This window comes from Aphelocoma coerulescens, chromosome 3, assembly GCF_041296385.1.
Source record: "Aphelocoma coerulescens isolate FSJ_1873_10779 chromosome 3, UR_Acoe_1.0, whole genome shotgun sequence".
Lineage (NCBI taxonomy): Eukaryota > Metazoa > Chordata > Aves > Passeriformes > Corvidae > Aphelocoma > Aphelocoma coerulescens.
The window spans coordinates 13,281,098-13,301,893 of record NC_091016.1 but is presented as its reverse complement, the minus strand read 5'-3'; the positions used below and the strand labels follow the sequence as shown (position 1 = coordinate 13,301,893).

Genomic DNA, 20,796 nt, shown 5'->3' with positions numbered 1-20,796 from the left:
CGAGCAGCTGGGCTTGGCAGGGATGGAGCCGGGAGAGGGAGGCCGGGAGGTGCAAACGGGGTTGAAGGCTGCCTGCCGCAGTCAGGCTCGGGGGGAAAGGGGGGGAAATGATTCACGCGTCCCTACGAGCCGCCTTGCCTCGCCCCAGTGTTGCTAAGTGTATTCTGGTTCCTGCTCTTGCGACTGCCGGGTTAGCACTGATAAATGCTTCTTACTGGAATAAATAGGTGTCCAAGGTCTGTGCCTCCCCCTGACTTTGATGCTGGGAGGATTTCTGAAGTCCTGCTGTGTTGTTTGCTCCCCCACCTCACTCCTCCTCTCCCCATAGTGAAAGGTCAGAGGAGGAAGAAGAGGAGCTGAAGTTGGGCAAGATGTGCAGGCTGGGTCAGTGCCACCACTTAGTGATCCCTTCTCTGCAGGGTTAAACTGCAGGGTTAAACACTGCTCTCAAAGCTGACTAAAGGCAAAAGTCTGAGGGATGCTAGTGAGCATTTCTAGCCAAAATTTCCCATTGCTGTTGCCATCACACCACACCATGGTGATAACCCTCCCGTAAATAAAGCTGCTGCTCCTGCCTGATCTTTTTAAACCATTGCTGTCTAATCCAGATTTCAGGGCTGGGGTGAGAAAAGACCTGGACCTTGCTTTCTTGAGCTCCTGCTCTCAGCCCCATAGCAGCACGGTATGATAAAGCACTTCTTCCACAGAACTTGTATCTAAGACAGTATAAAATGCTTGCATAATCATGGGGATGAATTTTTATACTGATTAAAATGAGACTCCAGTTATTCCCCCCCCCCCTTTTTTTTTTTGCAACACTGCTATATTTTCTGAGCATCTGACCTGCTTCATATCAGTCATTTCTCCATCTGTTTTGTATTCCTTAATTCCTCCCTGGAAGGTTTGGCAAACTTAGATGCAATTTGATGTATATTTGTGGGAGCCCAGTTAATGGAGTTCTCCTTATCTTTTCCTGATTTCCTAAATTTCAGTGACTCACGATGTCACTGATAAAAGAATGAGGATGGACTAGCCAAATCTGACTGGTTTCAACCCTCTTCCAAAATAAATTTTAAATTCTGGGACATTGTTGAAGTTGGTGACATCAATCCAATGGAAAGAAGCAGAGTAACCTGCTGACAAATTCTTCTTATATGGGTCTATTTGCTAAAAATCAACCTGTTCAGCAGAAGATGCCAGACTGACACAGGCAGGTCTTTCTGATCAGCCAATGCCTTGAGATGTGCTCCCTTTCAAGGAAGGTGATAATTTCTCCCAGATTTGGGGCTCTCCATGGGGCCCACAGGTGCCACATCAATGTCCAGTGGAGGAACCATCTCCCCGTGACATTGCACTGCATCCAGCAACCCCTTCAGGCATCCTAATTTCCTAAATTCCCTGATGATGTTGAAGCTCTGGAGCCATGTGGAGTTGGCTAAGTGCAACCTCTGCAGGAGGAGGTGCAGTTTTCTGTGGGTATTTCAATAGCCAGCAGGTTTACCAGTACAAAGCCCAGCACAAAAAGGGGATAATGAGGTTGTGGTTAATCTTTCTGGTGTCAGTGGAGATCACTGACACATAAGGAACAGCCCGTGGTGGGCTTTGCTTTGTCAGGGGACACTGCAGTGCTTGCAGCAAGTGATAAAATGTCACTGAGAGAGAGTAGGACCATCTCCACGTAGGAACAGCTCACTTGAAGGTGGGTGACTCCAAGCATCACTGTTTTCTCAGGGTCTGAAAGCTTCAAAACACTTATTGTTGAAAGCATTTTAAAAGGATGGATGCAGAAAGATCTAGCAATCCTGCCTCCCCCTCCAAAAAAAACACCCTAAAATCCAGTGAATAAAATACTTTATATGAAACTTCTGTCTAGTCTGACTTTTAGGAGGAGACAGTGGACTTGGAAGCAATCAATAAATCACTATAATAATATTATCTCATCTCAAATGTAAATATAATTAATTGTACACTGAATGTTCAATGCTCCCCCTCAGATGTGCTCTTCTGTTTCTCTTTCCATCCAAGCCATCTTCTGTACAGGTTGCAAGAGCCTGGGGTGGACACAGTCGTGACCTGTCCTGTTTTCTCCACACCAGACAAGTCCCACTCCTGAGGATGTGATGTCTTGGGTGCCCATGTCCTGCTGCACACTCCATCGTGCCAGAAGTGTCTCCATCATTCTGCTTTTCCGGCTCTGCCTGCTCTCAGCAAAACACAACCGGAGCAGGAGCAGCCTCCCCAGGCAGACCTGTCTCAGCCCACAGGAAACCTCAAACCCCTTTTTCCCCAGCTCAAAACAGCCACCTCCACGTCCTTATTAATCTGAATAAATTTGGGCATGTATATTTTTTTCACAGGGAAAAATAAAATGTGACTTAAAAGAGGCTTAAAACATTTTTTTTTCCTAACAGTGAGGTCCACACTGACAACAGGATGATACGAGCTGGGATCTACGTTTCTGAACTGAAATCATGAGGATTACTCACATGTCTAAAAATAAGCCCGTGCTGAAATTCCCTTGTTGGATTAAGACCTAAACCCTGCAATTGTCACTTTTCCCACCAGTGTCAATGGCTTAACTAAATATACTGTCCACATTGCTGCCTGACATTCCCAGATTGTTTCTCTTTCCCCTTTCACTGGAACTTCTCCATGTTTCTGTAAGTTTATTTCACTTTTTGGTTGCTTGCTTCTTCTTTTCACCAGTTCATCAACTTTCCTGCTACATTCCTTTCCCTAGCCATATATGACCTCCCATCGTGTCCTTTCCATTTCTTCTCCAAGATTTGCCACCCACTGCTTCAAACTTGGAAGAAAATAGCCAAACTTCTGCAAGTGGTGGAAAAAGTATATCCAATTTGACCCTGGATTTGTGTCTCTTCCATGCAAGAAAGGGTAGAAGTTTTCCCAGGGTTGGGCCAATTTGCTGGTAGGGATTCTCTGATGTCTAATAAGAGTTGTGCTGTCATTTCCAGGTGACATGGATCACTCTGATGAAAAAAGTGGACTCATGGTTTAGTCACATATGCAGAAGCACCTAAGAGCAGACACGAGGAAAAGGCAAGGATTTCATGCAAGTCCAGCATTTTATTCTGTGCTTTGCAATAAAAAAGTTCACAAACAGGTTTTTAAGCTCTTAAAGATGTGTGGAGTTTGACAGCACCCATGTGTGAGGAGAACATTAAACACTCTTGAAGCACAATTACCTCTACAGCTGCTTTACCTGGGTGCAGCCCCCCCAGCTCTGGTCTTACATAGGAGAAGTTAAGTCACAAACATCATTTCTCATAATGCAGCGTAAGCTCCCCCCATCCTTGCTTACAATAAATAGCCCTCTCAGTCCGGAAGGAAATAATTTTCCCTCTCTGAGCTGCTTTTTTTTTCCCTCTTGGCCTTCCTCACCACTGCATTGATCAGTGTCTCAAAGAGGTCTTCATTTGAGAAGTTTCCTGATGCACAATGTGTGCAAGATTAAGCTTTTTTTCAAGAATTTGATGGTACAAAAGAAATGTATTTCACAATAAGGAGAACAATTGCCATTCTAAAAATCAAAGCATGATGATACACACTTTGTATTTCTGCTCCAAAGAACACTTTTGTTTCAAATTCTCTCTTTTCGGGAGCTGTTTCTTCTGAAATTTCTCACTGTTGTCAAGTAGCCCAAAGGGGGATTCTGTGTGTGTGTGTGTGCATGGGAAGTTTGGCATAATTCATTCAGCATATTGAGGTAATGGGGTTATTCTAAGCATGAAACGAGCTAATTTTCATGCCTTTTGGAAGCTGTTCTCCTGTTTGCCTAATTTCAAATTGTTTCCCTTTTGAAGGTTTATTGCAGCTGATTTGTGTGATGTGACCAGGGCAGCAGACTTGACCAGCTGGGACTGGTCCTGACATGGGCACCAGGCTTTTCTCTTCTCCATCACCTGGGGTAAATCCCATCAGTGTGAGTACAAGCCATGGGTAGGGCCAAGGGAAACCACTGCCTGCAGTCTCCTCACTCCCTCTTCCCAGCAAGACCACTCCATCACCTGGAAATCTCATGGTACCTCCCACAAACAGATAGGAGTATCCTTCAAATTTGGGAGGTGCTGGAAGTAATCTTTCCTGGCTCACTGCCTTGCTGGGCTGAGTGAACTGTGATTTTTACAGAGTGCACTCAGACCCTCATCTCCTCACCAAAAAGAGGAGGCAAGCAGCAGCACCTGCTCTTACAAGGGACACATCCTCCAGTCCATCCCACCTCCCTCATGTTAGTCCCATTAACCACAGGTTAGATTCTTTGAGTGTATTTAGTGGTCTGGAAGTGAATGATGCCTAAAATTTCACTGACAGCACAGGAGGTTAGGTGCTGAACTGGTTTAGATGCTTCCAGACCCTCCCATCCCACTGCAAACTTCTGCCAAGCTCGTACCTGTATCTTTAGGGATGAAACCAGGAGGTTGACCCGTGAGCGTGCACACTATGCTTAAGTGCTTTTGCTGAAAGCCTTTGAAATCCTTCCCCTCAATTTGATAAGACAACAATTTACAACTGATTTATGCCATGTCCCAGTCCTTCTCACTGTTATCCTGAAAGTACAATAGCAGTATGCATGATTCTGATGATGATTTATAACTCCCATAAACGCTGCTACTGCTTCAGCTAAGCCCTGCATTCACCCCACAGTACTTATGATGCTGTTATTAGGGATATGTAAAACACACATGAAAGGAGACACTCAGTGAGTTTGGGAGGCCAGACCCCCACATTCCAGCATGATGGGAGCTGCATGTTGTGCCAGGCAGAGGAGGCAGAAAGGTTTGCCAAGGGAGGCTTTATATCACCTCAGGGCTGTCCTCATGCTGGAGCTGGCAGGGGACCAGTGTAGCTCCTGGCATCCTTTCTTGCCATCTCAGGGTGGCTCTGATTTATGCCTGGCTCCAGTGGCCCTCCAAGGGCTGTCCCATCCAGCGACATCCCTTATCCCCTGGCCATCTTCCACAATTTCCACCCAAGCCTGGTTTTGGGCAGAGAAGTAAGGATTACTCTGCTTATACTTGGCATATCTCGAGATCCCAGTTATACAGGAGGCTGTAAGCTCTATGGCAGACAAAATATTTGTGTGACATGTGAATTAATCAATAAAACAGCTATTGGTAGTGGAACTGAGCATGTATGTCCCTGGCAGCTGAGAAGGGGCATTCCCAATCCCTGAAGCTTACGAAACAAAACAGATTACCACTGAAAATTTAACTCCAAACTGTGAAATGACAACCAAAAGAAAGGCTTTTGTTTTCCCTCTCCTTTTTTTCTTGAACCGAACAGTACCTAACTGTTTAACATGCAGGGAAGGATTATTTATGTAGGGCTCTTGTGTAGGTAAAGCACCACGTCCTTGGCCCTCTGCCCACGTAGCTCAGCACGGGATCTCTTGTTACAAATTGCAGCTGTGTAACATAACAGGAAACGTGAGGCTTTAAGTTATTCCACTGGAAAGATTAATTATTTGGAAAATAGTTATGCAGCAGCTTTGTGTATTTTTAGAGCAAAGGTGACCAGCACCATCTTAAATTTAAAGAAAGAAAGTTGCTGGGAAAAGAAAAACAGGAGCTTTGGGGAGTGAGAGAGTTTTGGGACAATTTTATTTTTATTTTTTTAAATAGTTTTTTAAATGTCTGCTATCATGGAAGGAGCAAAGCTGAGCTCCACAAGGGACAGCCCTGGCAGGGTGAGGGTGAAGGAGGAAGGGGATCTGTTGGATTCAACTGGACCTTGACCCTTCCCAGCCAAAATCCCATCCATCTACTTGGGGGGGAAGGTACAGGAATCCTTCTGACAGAAGAAACAGATGGGAAGTGAGTTTGGAGGTACAGGCTCAGTGTGGCATGTTGTGGTCTCCCCAAAGTATGCTGGGACAGCCCATGGTAAGACACCATATTCTGGGAGCCTCTTCCCTCCAGTCAAACACTCTTGAAAAGGCAAAGACGGTGTCTGGAGGGGAGCTTTTTCCATGGGACAGGGGATTGGGTGACAAGTGATACCTCCCGCTCACAGAAACAGCGTGGCCAGCAGGACCAGAGCAGTGATTGTCCCCCTTATGCAGCACAAGTGAGGCTGCACCTCAAATCCTGTCTTCGGTTTTGGGGCCCTCACTACAAGAAAGACATTGAGGTGCTGGAGCATGTCCAGAGGAGGCCAATAAAGCTGGGAAAGGGTCTAGAGAAGCTTCTAGGGGAGCACTGAAATAGGCTGCCTTGGGAAGTGGTGGAGTCACCATCCCTGGAGGTATTTAAAAGACGTGTAGATGTGGCACCTGGGGACACGGTTTAGTGGTGGCCTTGGCAGTGCTGTGTTAATGGCTGGACTCGATGACCTCAAAGTCCTGTTCTAACCTAAAGGAGCCCACGGTTCTCTGTCGGTCCCTCAGCCTTCCCCAGGCAGCCGTGAGCTTCTCCATACAGCCAAACTCCCAGGATTTTAATTTGCTCTTCTGCATGTGAGCAATCACCCCAATTAAAGGAAACCACTCAAAGAGCCAACTCGCTGCTGCAGTGCCTAGGCATGGGTGACAGCCAAGTCCTCCCAGCGCCTCTGCAGATGCTTCCCAGTGACTTCAGAGAGATCTGCGGCCAAAGCAAAATGTCTCCCTGATTAGGATTCCTCTTAGATCCAAATGTGCTTAAATACTGGAGCCCTCTGGAGGGATGTGGTTTGGACAAAGACATGGTAGTTATTTTTAGGCAGCACAATGCACCTTTTAGTGAAGTTTTTCCACTCAGACACTTAATGCATGGCCATTTTTGAAGAGCAGCTATTCCAGAGCTAGCTTTGAGCTCACCTGGTCTCCTGGGGCTGTTGCCCACAGCAGTGACAGGGACCTGGTGGTCGCACTCTCTTTGCTCAGCTAGAGCTGATGAAATGAAAGCCCCGAGGGAGAAACCCTTCAGCGTGAACATCTCAGTGGGTTTGGAGATGAAACTCATGAAAACCCTGACTTCTGGCCTGGCAGTTGTGCTCTTGGACCCCTCTCCTCTCCTGCAGGCAGAAGGAACAGGCAAGAGGTGCCTCAGAAGCAACCAGACGTAGAACCCAAACCATGTCTGTCATGCCTCCTTCCATCAGGAGACTGGGGAAGACTTTCCAAAGCAGCCCATTTTTACAATCCATTCTGGGAAAAGGACAATTAATAATAGAAAGAAGAGGCATTCAAGGCGTAAGTGTCTCCTAATTGATGCAGGACAGTCCATTATTTTTAATTTTTACGTTTCAGGTCCTGGCAAAGCACAGCGTCAGTTTAAGAAGGGGTGTATAGGAAGTTTCCTATAAATTCAAGAATGCTTCCTACGTAAGTAGCAAACCAAACAGAGAGAGCAGTCTCTTAGCATTCCAAGTTTTTTATTTCTGCCTCATTTGCTGCTACCTCCGACTAACCAAGATCTCCATGTTTATCTAATATAAAACTCTGTATTTTTGCAAAACTCTTCAAGGCACAATAGTTTAGCTCTACCACAATGATTTGACATTCTGCTTCAGCAAATGTTACTATATGAAACAAAACACTGAATATTTAAGAAAAAAATTTTTTAAAAAGAGGAGGAAATTATTTAATTTAATGGAGTCATTTCAGTGCACTTGATAGAAGACAAGAGGCATATTTTTCACCAGCCAAAAAAATAACACTAGTCAAAGGCTACTTTCTTCACTGCATTTGTACCTCCTGTGGCTGTCGGCTCTTTTATACCCATAAATGCACTCCCAAAGCAGATTCCACAAAATCCTTCTGGTTTGGGACCTGAAGAATCCCACCCTGCCCCATAGCCCACATCACCTGAGTGATGCCTGGGCAAATCATCTCTGGTATCATCATAGCACAAGTGAATTACAAGTCAGCTCTAAGCTACCCTGCATACTGTTGCATACTACTAAGCCATCCAAGATAGGACCATGGTCACTCAAATAGAAAGAAAGACCTAGAGAACACCATTGTGCCCAGCTGTAACTCCTGCTGGGAGAAATATCTCTTCTGTCTTCTGTGGCGATGACTTCAGGGACAATCCAGGATGACAAAATGCCTTATTTAGGTTTTTCAGGGAACTGCTTGAAGTTGGGTGAGACAGACAGAAGGCAAAAGTGAGCTGTGTGGGGAAAAGGTCAGTGCATGAACCTTTTCCGAGGAAAAAAGAAGCCACTGTGCATAGCAGAAATGTGGTTAGGTCTGAGGCTAGCAAAGGGTTCAGCTGAGAAAAAAGGACAGCATAGATAAGCTGAGAAGCTTTCAAGAAACCAGGTCTTTTGGGCAAAGCAACCAATCTTCTACATTCAAAAGCCACCTGAAGACGGGAGGTGATGGGGAAGAGCAAGCTTTTTGTGCCAGCCCATATACAACCTCATTGTACAACCAGAATCCACACCAGAGAGGCTGGTTGACACAACGGTCTTTGGAGTTTGCCAAAGAGCCAGATGTTCCTTGCCTGGGGGAATTATCTTCCTCACCTCAGCATCTGGTTCCTGTAGCTGCCAGTAAAAAGAAGGGGACAAGCACATTGTGCAGAGGGGCAGGTGGCACATTGCAGTGGCTTTTTCAAATAATTACAAAGAAGAAGTATTAAAACAATTTTTGGCTGAAATTATACAGATAAACGCCGTGAACAAGTTCTGTGAGCGTGGCTCAGGGAAACATTGAAATTAGTATTTATCTCTTGATATTCAGAGTGCTGGGGTAGATGATTTCAGGAATGAAGGCTTATTTGGTAATAAAGCCCTGTTTCTGGTGCTGTGCAAAGAGCAGATCCTTAAGTGAGCAGGCAGGCAGGCTATGAGTTATCCTGTGCCCACTCACACTGATTCATACCCTAAGGGCAGAACACCAAGCCCTTGTTAAACTTCCTGCAGGGTTGGGCATTTCAGAAACTATGTAAGAACAAGCCAAGGGCTTCAGTAATAAGGCAGAAAAAGAGTGATTCTCTTCATACTCCATTTGAGCAATAAACAAAATGTTTGTGTTAGAGGCTGTTGCAAATCTGGCATCTCAGTTATGTGCTGGGGTGAGACTGCTGCCTTCATAAAGCTCTGTGGGGTCCTTCCCTGGAGGAGGGCATTTTCCAGGTGAGAAAAGCAGTGTGAGCACAGGAACAATGGCTCCAGGTGCAAATCCCTTCCTGATGGGGGAGGGTTATCTGTTGCAGTTCCCCACGGGCAGAAGTTACACCAGCCTCAGGGCTCCCCATCCTGGGTCAGAGGGTTTCCAGCCAGTCCTTCCTACCTTTCCTTGGCTGCTGCTCCCCCACCATTCCACTTTGGTCCTTGCTGATCTCCGTGGAGCTCAGAAAAGGCAATGGGAAGGCCTTAAGAAGAGAAGTCTGGAAAAATCGGGAATGCTTCCTAAAACCCTGGCTTGTGTGACATCCATCTGCTCAGAGCGTACATTAGCGGGTTGTTTCTTCTAAACTGAAAGCTGTGATAAACTCAGCTGCTGTCGCTCAGTCACCATCTTTATCCTTCGGAGTTAATTGGCTGAGATGAAAGGGGCTATTCCCACTTCACAGATAACTACTGGCCTGCAAGCTGGGGCAGACCTCTGCATCCTACCATAGCAGATCCTGGGCCTTTCTGCTTTTCCCAGAGCAGCCAAGGGAGCAGGGAGGAGGTGCGAATGGCACCAGGCACGCTCGGGCTGCAGCGTGGACCACGCGTGGTGGCCCTGCTCAGCTCCCGAGCGCTGCTGGTGGAACCATGGTGGAGCCTGGCAGGCGTCTGAGCCACCAACACCAGCAATTAAGTGTAATTATCTAAGGGGAGCGTGTGCTACATGGAAACGCAGTCCTGCCATGAGTGCTGATGTTCAGAGGTAAACACAGAGCTGAGTGGGGAGATAAAAGTCAACTCTCTTTGAATTTTTTTTTTTTTTTTTTTCACACAGACCTGCTCACTGTTACAGCTGAGCCCTAGAGGGTTGATTTCTTTACAGAGACAGCGTTTAGGTGTTTGAGGGACATGCCACTGCCCACCAGATGCCATAGCAAGATAAGGATCTGGCCATGTCCTCTGTGCAGAATGACCCCAGCAAATCCTACCCATGGGGAGTTGGTGAGACACTGCCATGAGGAAGTGAGGAATCTCAGGAGATCTCAGTGTGGTGGGAATAAGGATGGAGAAGGTGAGGTGAGCATCCAAAGAATGGGTGAAGATGGGCCCTGAAAACTGGGAGATCCCCATTTTATGGTTTCTATGTGGTTTCAGCCACCTTGAGTGGGGCAGAGCAGGAAAGGCAAAACAATGACCTAGATAACATTGCTGGGCAAAACAAAGGACAAGATGTTTATTGGGGAGTAGCTCCTGGCTGGCTCCACTCAGGCTGCAAAGAGTTTACTCTTCTCAAGGCTAAACCTGAGATTAAAAGGAAGATCTCAAACATTGAAGGACCCCAGGGCCCAGCCAGGGCTTGTGAAGGAGGGGAATGGAGACACTGTGGAGCCGTGCCCACTGAGGAGAATAGCCACATCTTTGAAATAAGTAAAAATGGCTTTACCTGGACAGGGCTGGTTTGATGTTTATCTACCAGCTGGCAAGGCTTATGTGCCTTCAGACCAAAAAAACTGGGCATAAAATCCCAGCCAGATGTGCCAGAGCCAGCTGGGGGAAATGTCCCTTTGCTTTGAGGGACCCACTGTGCCACCTCCTATTGGATCTCGTGTGCTGGACGCATGGAACACCTCAAAAGAGATGCCAGCACCTCTTCACCCTAAAAAAGGAGCACCTGGGGGCATGGGGGGGGGGGGGGGGAGAAGCATTGCAAGGAAAAAATTTTGAAAAACATCTCTCCTTGGGTTGAGGAAATTTTGGTGGTATCAGGCAAGATTTTCAAAAGTGGCCTGTAATTATAAAAAAAGAAGCCATGGGTTTGTGCCAAAGTCTCCTGAAGTTACCAGGGAAATGACCTTGGATCTGTCCTGATCAGGATTGAAGGGGATGGTGCGTTATATAACCTCAACTTTATATTACAAATGCCTCAGGACACTGGGATTTTTACATATCAGGCAGAGTACTTGGTGAGAGGCTTTGAGGTGGGAATTGCAGCCCTCAATTTTTCTGAGCATCACAGAAATGTATCAAGGCCGTAGGGAACATTAATATATTTTATTGGACAAGCCACTAGAGCTGGAAACAGCTTGTCAGCTGTTGGGCACACAAAAGCTTCCAGAATAAAAGCAAAAAAGCTTAAAAGCTTTTAAAAAGTTCCCAGAAATCTCCCACTTGTGCCAACAACACCTTAAATAAACCATCAAAAGTAGCCAGATAAAAACTAAAAATATTCACAGAAGCCAAAGAAGTTCTGTAAGTGTGGATCAACTTTGGACAAATTATATCTGCTTTGCTTGGAAGGCAAATTTTTTTCCTACAAAATAAAAAAATCCTTCTTTTTACTAATTTTCTATCAAGACATGGAAATTTAATGAAGGGATTGATTGAAAACCAGCCTGGCTTGACACAGATGGAACTCTGACCTAAGCAGTTTTTATCGATTCAAAATTCTAAACATTTTCTAAAAATAGCACTATAGGAAATCCCTGTGGATTGGCAGGGTTGGTGGGAGGGCCTGAGCTCCCCAGGCATCTTGAATGAACAAGACCTGATAGCAAGAGAAATATTAATATTATGAATGAACCTGAACTGGAGCATTCCAGCACTGGAGCCTCGTCCCATTTTTTGTTTGATCCTCTTCAGTGTCCAGGACCAGACAGCTCATGAGGCTGAAGCTCTCCCAGTCACTGGATTTGGATTTCTGAGAAATTCAGTTGAAAAGACAAACAAATTCAAGGCAAAAGAGAGTATTTCTCGTTTTCTGTATCCTGCTTCCCTTGTTTTGTGAGTCACAAGGAATATTGGACAATTTCTTGTGAACCTGTACAGCTGAGGAGTTACTTGATCACTTATTGCCCAGGCACCTGCTGCCTGCTTTGCCTTTCTAGCAGGCATCAAAAAAATAGAAGTTTTTGCCCAAGTAAGAGCTCGGATATCACTTTGACATTTCTCATTCATATTCAAAATCTGCCATGTTGGGTCAGGCTGTAGGGTTTGTCCCAGCAACTCCTCTCATTCTGGACACTTCTCCATCGGAAGAAAAGGAGGATGTTAAAAGCAAAGCCCACAGGTTGTGTTTCTTGTATTGCTCTGCAGAAGGAATTTCAAGTGAGGCTGACATCACAGCACCACCACAGGCGCCAAGGAAGGATTCCATGATCCACAGGCCAGGACTGAAATGGGGACTGCAGAGCAGCGTCTCCCCCTCTTTGGGCTCCTTATTGAACCGAGGTTCTTGTCAAAGGCACAAACCCCCAGCCCCTTGCAACATCAGACATTTGTTTAAGTCATGGCGGCTGCCAGAAGATAATAGCTGTCACTGTAAAATTACAAATCATTCTGCATAATGCCGTGCTGATTACCATGAAAGCAATGGCAGGATTTGAATTCTACTCCTTTTTTTTCCTTGTCTTTGTTGCTCACAGCAGCAGCATCACAAGGCAGCATTTTGTGCTCAGGTCTGCATGGCTGGCCCGATCCACGTCTGCATCGCTCTTTTGCCACTCGACAAAAAGGTTCAGCAGGTACCTTAGGGCAGATGGATGATCCTACAGCAAAGCATCCTTATGAAAAGGGCTCCTGCTCGGATTCTCTTCAGGAACAGCATGGGGGGAGCAATTTTCACCTTCCTTTTCATGGAAAGCCCAGACAAGGGAAGCACAAAAGCCTGAAGTCACTTGCCCTTGCCTGCATTCACAAGTGGCAAAAAAGGACTTTGCACTTGGATGTCTGGAGCCATGGGGAATGACACACCCACCCACTCACCCGGGGATCTCTCAAGTGCCTGTAGCATGATGCTGCCATCCAACAGAGCTCAGCTAACATCCACCACCTCAAGTGTTTACCCTGAGTATTGCTCTGTAGTCGTGACTACCCTTCCCACAAAACCTGATTTAGATTGTCTAAGATGAGCTCAGGTTAAACCATGGCATCAGTGTCATTGTGTTTTTGCAGTAAGAAGGTCATGGAAATTTTGACCAGGGAGATAGTTAATGAGGGGTGCTTGGAAAGGTGCTATTTTGTGACGAGCATTTATCCAAAGGGAATCCTCTGCCAAGAGAGAATATTTTGTAGTCATGACAAAAGCTGGCACTTAATTCTACTTGATGTGAAGAAAAAAAGATCATTGTCAACATTTATTTCTCTGTGCTACAGAATAGGAGACTGCTTGACTCAGGGACTTTGCTGTGGGGAGTTATCTGGATTAAAACATAATTAAGAGAGATGTAGAAATAAAGTATGACAAGGGGCAGAGCTACGAAACAAGAAGCAGAAGAAGGGCTGGTATTTTCACCTTAGCCATCAGTAAACCCAGCTAATCCAACCACAAACAAAATGTATTTCATTGCTTCTCCCTGCCTGGACAGCCAGGGCTCCTGCAATCACCCCCCGCTGCAAAAAGCACAGGAGTACCTGGGGCAGCAGCGTGGTGGCTGGACAGCCAGATGTGCCTGTTGGCTCCACACTGTGCCCTGCCTTGGTCAGAAAGCTTTTGCCAGAGCACTGTGGAGCGAGAGGTGTCGTGCTTGCCCCATTTCATGCAGCTGGACTCTAACCCAAATTCATTATATATGAGCTCCGCTCGGTAAACACATATAGATGTCTCCTTCCTTCTGCCCTGTAGCAATTTAGGTGGTAAAACTGCAATTCATGTGGTGTGTTGATAAAACTCTGCTGCACCCAGTGCCACTGATGCAAGGCTGTGTCTGAAGGGGAAGTATAGACAAGGGGTTTAGGATGGTGCCCAGGTGCTTTGCTGATCCCCGCTCCCAAAGATTCTTCTCAAAGGAGTCTGAGGGGTCTTTGTGAAGAGCCTGAAGATGGGATTTTTGGACTCTGGGAGGGGTTACGGGTCACACTGAAAAATATGCCAAAACATGGGGTTGTGCAATAAATAAAGGGCATCAGGCCCTCAGAAGAGCTGACATGTCCCCCTCCCACACAGGATCCTGCTCTGTGTACAGTGGAATCCACCACTAGCTCACAATCGGGCTTCCCAAAGACTTAGAATCCACTATAAATGAGGCTTTCTGCCTTTTAACCCACCCCTGGAAATGCTGTCTTCCTTCTTCCTGGCATCACAGAGGTGCCAGCAGCGCCATTTCAGAGAGAAGAGACATTCATCTTCTTCTGTAACACCCTCAGTTTTTGCTTAGGTCAAGATGTGCTCATCTGCCATTTTCTGGTGAATCACAAGCCAGAAAAAGATCCTGGATTCTTCAGAGAAGGGGTGCATGAAGCCCTCAGTCACCATGAGTCACTTCTCTGCCAAATGCTAATTTTGCATCAGAAGCGTGTTTTACTTTGAGAGGACTTTTTTCTTTTTTTTTTTCTTCTCAGTTCAGTCATTTGAGGACACATCCTGCCTGGGAGGTGGTGAGCACCCAAAAATCCTGTGAAATTTGTGAGTGCCAGAGATTCTTATGTGGGATTTGGGACTAGAGCTTCCTTGGCTGTTACTTAGTGTAGACATCCTGATTTCAGAGGAGCAACTTAATTTTGTAATCGGTACAGTGGTCTAAGCAGGGTGTTAAAAACTAATCAGAAAAGGTGAAGCTTCACCTAGCAAGGAGGAAGATTTCTTAGGGGGTCATCGAAATTACATCTTTGTTTTCCTTCTTTGAACCATTTGCTGCCATTGTACTTGAAAAATATCTTATTCCCAATGGCAGCAATAAGGATGTCTGGCAGGTTTTATGGCATTTTCAGGACTTTTCCTCTCTCCCAATCTGTATACTTGATATTTACTTACGTCCTTCTCCCTTTCTCTTTCTTCATTTCATCAAGCTAAACCCCGTGAGTATTAACTGTCATGGTAAATAAATGTCAATGAGTTAAGAGGAAATAGAGCAGTGGTACCATCACAAACTTCCCTTTTCCTTGTGGATAAAACTTGGTAGGTCTTGTTGGATCCACATGTTTAAATGCTTAAACATCAGCCTTCAGCGAGCAAAGCCTCTGGATGCACGTTGTACAGGAAGAAGAATCTTGCAGAGGACATCCCTCCTCAGAAAGGGAGTCAGTGAGGATGCCAGAGATATGACCCTGTTCCCCAGCAATCATGGTAGATGCTGCATCACAAGCAGCCACATGGAAGTTTCTCTTCTTCCTGCCTTTCCCATCTAGTAGAAGATTAGAGGTTTCCACCTAATCAAGTACTGGAGTGGAGGCTGTAGACAGAGGACAACCTGCAGAGCTGAGATGTGCTTGCTTGGTAGGGTAACGTGGAGCAGCTCCACTGGGGAACAGAAAGCCAAGGTGGAGAGGGAGGCAGACAAAAAAAAAAGACAGTGAGGAAGCAGAATCCAGAAAATTCTTCAATCCCCCTCTCCCACCATGAGCATGATCACTGTACACTCACATGAACACTTAAGTGCCTGCTAAAAAGCCTGAAACACCGAAGAAAATACAGGCTCTAGCCCCAGAGGCAGCAGAAGGAATGAAGAGAAATATCCACCCTCCTCCAGGAGATATGGGACATAACCTGGCACAGGGAAACCTGCTCTGCTTCTTGCTTGAAATGTGCCCAAGTAATGTCTTTAGTGCTGAGACCCTGAGTGAGGGCTTCTAATGATTTATTTACATCTGGGATTGTCTCCCCTTGGTGCTCACATATCTGTGTGCAGGGCTGGAGCTCGCCAGTGAGAGGTGGGAAAGCTCTATTAAATCATGAAGCCTCTCCCCTGAAGCGTGGGGCCTGTGCTCTCCATCTGATAGAGACTGATACTGCAGTTTATCTCTGTCAGAAGCGCTGTGAACACTTAGCGTCTGTCTCTTAATCTCATTGTTTTCTTAAAATACCACATCCTTGGGCCCTGCTGTTGTTTCAGCAGAAAAAGGGAAAGGTGAGGGGGAAATTGTGCTTAACCAACCTGAAGGAGGTGACTGGGGGGATGCAGTGGGAGTGGTGGATGTTCTTCACCGAGGTCTCGACGCTGTCTCCTGGACAAACGGCAGGCTAGAGGAGAGGATGGCAGGGTGGGTTGAAAAGCAGCTGAATGTCTGGGTCCAGAGGGTCGTGGCTGGTGGCACAAAGCCCACTTGGGGGCAAATGGTTCAGCCAGGGATTGACAGCAGGGCCCATGCTGTCCCATGTCTCCGCTAAGGACTTCAGGGAGAGAATAGGGATGCATCCACAGGGAATTCGCAGACGATACAGGACAAGGTGACCTCCAGATGTCTCTTCCCACCTCAACCCTGCTGTGATTCTGATTTCCTTCCTGATGTTTTTTCCAATGAGGAAGCCTTCTCTGCCTCATGTTGCCTATATTTTTCTAGGAATCGCCATCCAAGACATTTGGCATCATCAGCCAAAGATTTCCAGCATGGGGAAACTGAGTCCTATTGCCAGGGTTTCAAATGCAGATACTCAGCAACCAGTACTAGCTTTGGTCAGGTGTTTCACTGCTCTTTCCCAAAGGGATGATATATTGATCATAATCTTTGGTGGGTTTCAGCAACTGTGGGATTTTTTAATCCAGTGAACCAGAGCTGTCTTACAGCTCTGTGATATTAGCAGAGCCTTCCTGCATTACACCTTGCCTGTAAGTTTTATTTCAATAGGGGAAACCATTTGTTCCCTGCCACCTCCTGAGTTGGCCAGACTTTCACAAGTCTATTGCTAACCTGCTTTCTCTAATGAAAGCATCAATTCCCAGCAGCGATAGTTGTCATTAAATCAATAAGACACGTAACCCATTCTTCTGGTGCCTCACAAAAATGCTCAAGCAAATTGTTAACAAGATTTGCTAATGCTGGGGTCCCACAATCCAGAAGTCTCTGCAAAAAATAATGGTGTTTGGCTCACAGAAGAACTTTCCTGGCTTGCTTTGTTCTCTGAAATATTTGAACCCTGTTTTCCCTACAATTTTTCAGTTTTTGAAACCTGTGGAGCAACTTTGCTTGGGTGGAGGCAGTTCAGGCTGGAACAAAGCCCTGACAGCAAATATCAAGGATAGTTTTCTGCAGGTAGTCAAACACTGCCTCAGACTGTCAGTTCTTGGTTTCCCCAGCAATTTATTTTTCCCCCAGGAAAACACTAAACTGGCTCCTAGTAATCCCTAAGGGGTTTCCTTCTCTCTCTGGGATCTATTCCTGATATTTTTCCTAAATCACTTGAATGTAAAACTATGGCCTCTTGTAGTCTCCCACCACTCTTCTGGGTGGTAAAAAACCTGTTCCTGGAAATCTGGAGTCTGGCTAATGCTTTAAGGATGAGGAGATGACCCAAAGGTTGGCAGGTTGGCAGTTTTGCCTCCTGAGTATTTCCTGACATTAAATTGCAGCTGACGTGGCTTTTCTCTCAAGCACTGGGAGCAGCATATGCTGAAAAGGGAGTGCTTCTATGGTAAGAACCAGCCTTTTTTACTGGTTTTACAGGGTTTTGGTGCCTGGGCCTGACATCTCCCTGAAAGACGTTTGCCAATGTTTGTGTGTGCATTGACATAGTGGGATTGAGGGCTGCAAAAATAAGGATCCTACTGCTGACCTTCTGGCTTGTAGACCATAATTAGTTTATGTCTGAAAAGCATGGCAACAGCAAAACACATCATGTGTGTCTGTTCAGAGAGGCAAGCAGGGACGAAAGGAGGGTGATGATGCTCAAGGAAGAAGAAGAGAAATGTAAGAAGAGTGAACAAGCTGGCAAAGGGGCCAGGAGTGCTCAAGAAGGAAGACACAGGAAGCTGATTATGAAGAAGCAGAGGCTGCGCTTCAGAGCATAAAGGGGAGCAGCACAGAGAGACACAAAGGAGCAGGACTGACAGGGAGATGGATCGGATGGGCAAGCCGTGGATTGAAGGCAAAGGCACAAAAGGGCAAGGACAGATACACACGGCTTTGCAATTAGCAGCTGTGATTTATGGTGGCTTCTTTGTCTCATCATCCTCCCCTGGCAGATGTCCTGCCAGCAGGGGCAGTCGAGGGGTATCTCGGGAGGAGACAAGAGGGATTTTAAATAGTCAGACTAATTGTGAGGTATGGAAGGGGCTTTCTAGCAATCTGTACAGCCTACCCAGGCAATTCTCATTAGCAATATCTATTCTAAATTAAATAGTAGCAGACATTTTTGCAATAATTTTAGGAGATTTCTTTTCTATTTACCTCAACATTTGTGCTTCTCACAGCAGGTTTCTGTTCCCTCAGACAGAGCCCGAACACTCAAAGCTGGTTTGGGCTTCAGCTGGTGGCTGATGAGGAGTTGGGGGGAGTTAAACAGGAATGAAGGTGATGCAGAGAAAAACTTCCTTTGTTGGCACAAATCTGCTGCACTGCTCCCTGATCCTTTCTCCTCATCCTGATCATCCCCTTTCCTCTGTACACACACACAAGTTTCTGTCCCATCCTTGTGCCAAAGCTCGAAGCATTGTGATTGCATGGCCCTCATGCAAGGCAAGGCTGTGAGGCTGATGGAGAAGCTCCAAGCCAAGAAGGGGGCTTAGATGTCTAACTGTGATTTATTTTCAAGGAGTTGTTTACACCTCTGCAAGATGAACACCTTCAGAAGGGAGCAATGGGCTAATCCTTACCCGGGGCTGCCCCGGAGGGGGCTCCATCACTGCCGGTCCCTGCCACAGAGGAGGGGACATCTGAAGGAGGAACTGGGACTGCACAGAAGGAGAACTGGAGACAACAGTGAATTTGGGAAAGGAGGGGTGCACTCCTCTGGGAGCAGAGGTCAGAGAGGCTCCAATGTCCAGAGGGAACCAGCTGCAGCCACAGCAAAGGCGAGTGGTGGGGCAGGAGGGATGCATGGGTGACCACAAGCTCCTCTGCTAGATGTCCCTCAGGGAGTGAGTCAGGACATGTGGGCTCACTTTCCTAGAATAGTTAGGGCCGAGGGTGTTTACCCTGTCTGCTTGGGCAGCTCAAGCACAGGCACCCTTTGTAGTCCTGCAGGAACCCACCTGCAGCTCCAGGCTGATGGGCTTCGTGCCCAGGGCACCTCGGGACTCATGTACCACTCAGGGGAATCAAGAAATAAAGCTCCTGGTATTGACTGTGTTAATAATGACACTAGAGACACTTATATAAAGGCAACTACATGAGTATATTGACTTTGCTTCTCTGTTCAATAGCTCCAGGAAAGCTGATGTTTGGGGTGAGCACACTTCGGTAAATCACTCCCAAACATCTAATTTTTTGGCCTGGCCTAGAAATGAGACTAAATGCACTTTTTTCTCCCTTAACCTGCTTTTGAAATTTCTTTTGCTGTTTTTCTCTTATCTGCAGGTCCTTTAGATGAGCTGCAGATACCTGCTTGTCCAGCTTTACTGCTTATTCTTAGTATCCCACACTCCTCCTAGTATTCCTTGAAGTCTGTAGCAGGTCCCCTGCCCTTAGAGGAGCTCAGGAGGAGCTTTGCCTGGGAAATGGGGATTTGCTGCCTCTTAGGCTGAACAAGAGCACACGCTGTGGTAGTAAAGCATTAAATCTCCTCTGGCATTTTGTGTAAGAGATGCAACCCTGAGGTTTTCTGTCTGGTCTGGGGAATGGTCTGTTTTTCCCCTAAGGGAATCTGTGAACGGCAATTTAGGAACATGAGTCAGGTGAAATACAGGTATCATCATTTCTGAGTGGCAGCTTTTAAAAGAGTCTGTATACCCAAAAAAGGTGCCAACAGCTGCAGGGGACAGTGTCCCAGGCTTGCTCCTGACAAGAGCTGATCCCCGTACTTGGAGGTAACTTCTCCCAGATGAGCCCTGCTTCCCCTGGAGCAGACTCTTGAGAAGATGCCTTGTTAGAGGTGCCTCAGTCAAGCATCCATGGATCTCAAATTAAGAAGGAAAAGTGAAGGGAATCCGTTTTTATCCTGGAAAGCAGAGGTTACTGGCCCAGCCTGGCTCAGTGGGGTGCTTCCAGCTCTCCAGAGGAGAGCTGAGATTTGCCCTTTGCCTGCTTGGAGCAGTTTCAACAAGTTCAGGAGGGAGGGAAGCAGTGGGAAAAGGGATGGGGATAAATAAAATAAAGACAGAAGAGAGAGAAGTTCTTTATGTTAATACTCACTGCCCACCTGCAGAAAGGGAAAGAAACATGCTTGGGTGTTTGTTGCCCTTTTAAAAACACATAGAAATGAAAGTGCATAAATTGTTTGAAAAAACAACACCTGCCAAACTGAAGGGGAGGAGGAGGAGGAGCGGAGAAAAGAAGAAGACATCAATTGGAGGGAGAGTGGAAAATATTTTGATTGAAAAATGTCAACAAGCTCTCCCAGAAGCAATAACAAGCAGCAGTGATTGTGTTTGTACAAAACAAGCCCTTCTTCCTGATGTAGAAGATTGATTTTATTTTTCCCACACAAAAGCCAAATGAAACCCCCCAGACATTCCAGCTCCATCCGCTGAACTCCCCAGAAAACTTTGGGTTGCAGAGAGGAGAAAATAAGAAAAAAAGAAAGCCCTCAGAAACAAAGTATGACAGCAAGGTCCAGATCCCCACAGACCTAAAAACAGCCCTGAGGGCTGGGCTCTGTGCTGGCAGTGACATTTCAGTGGAGAAGCTCTTCCTGCACATTCTGGCCCATAGCTCAAATTCAGGCACAGAAAGGGATTTTCGAGGTGTTTGGGTTGTTTGCAGGTTTAGTGCCTTGCCAGTGACTTCTGGGTTTTTTTATTCCCTAATCCTATGTGAGCATTGTAGGCCGAGAGGGACCTAATCCAGACTCTTGAATGAATCTCACAGAGTTTTGTTCTTAGACAGAAAATGAATTAGGTTAAGCGGGGATTAGAGGAGACACAC

General features: G+C 46.2%; 1 long non-coding RNA gene across 2 annotated transcripts; it reads left to right on the top strand.

Moving 5' to 3' along the window:
- Nucleotides 1–9,751: 9,751 nt before the first annotated feature.
- On the top strand, nt 9,752–19,782 carry LOC138107632 (uncharacterized). 2 transcript variants are annotated; one of them, XR_011149649.1, is made up of 3 exons: nt 9,752–9,826; nt 18,527–18,785; nt 19,291–19,782. It is a non-coding gene; the product is annotated as an uncharacterized lncRNA (long non-coding RNA). The 2 variants fall into 2 exon arrangements; XR_011149650.1 differs by having other exon boundaries at nt 9,760–9,826; nt 17,440–18,785.
- Nucleotides 19,783–20,796: the final 1,014 nt, after the last annotated feature.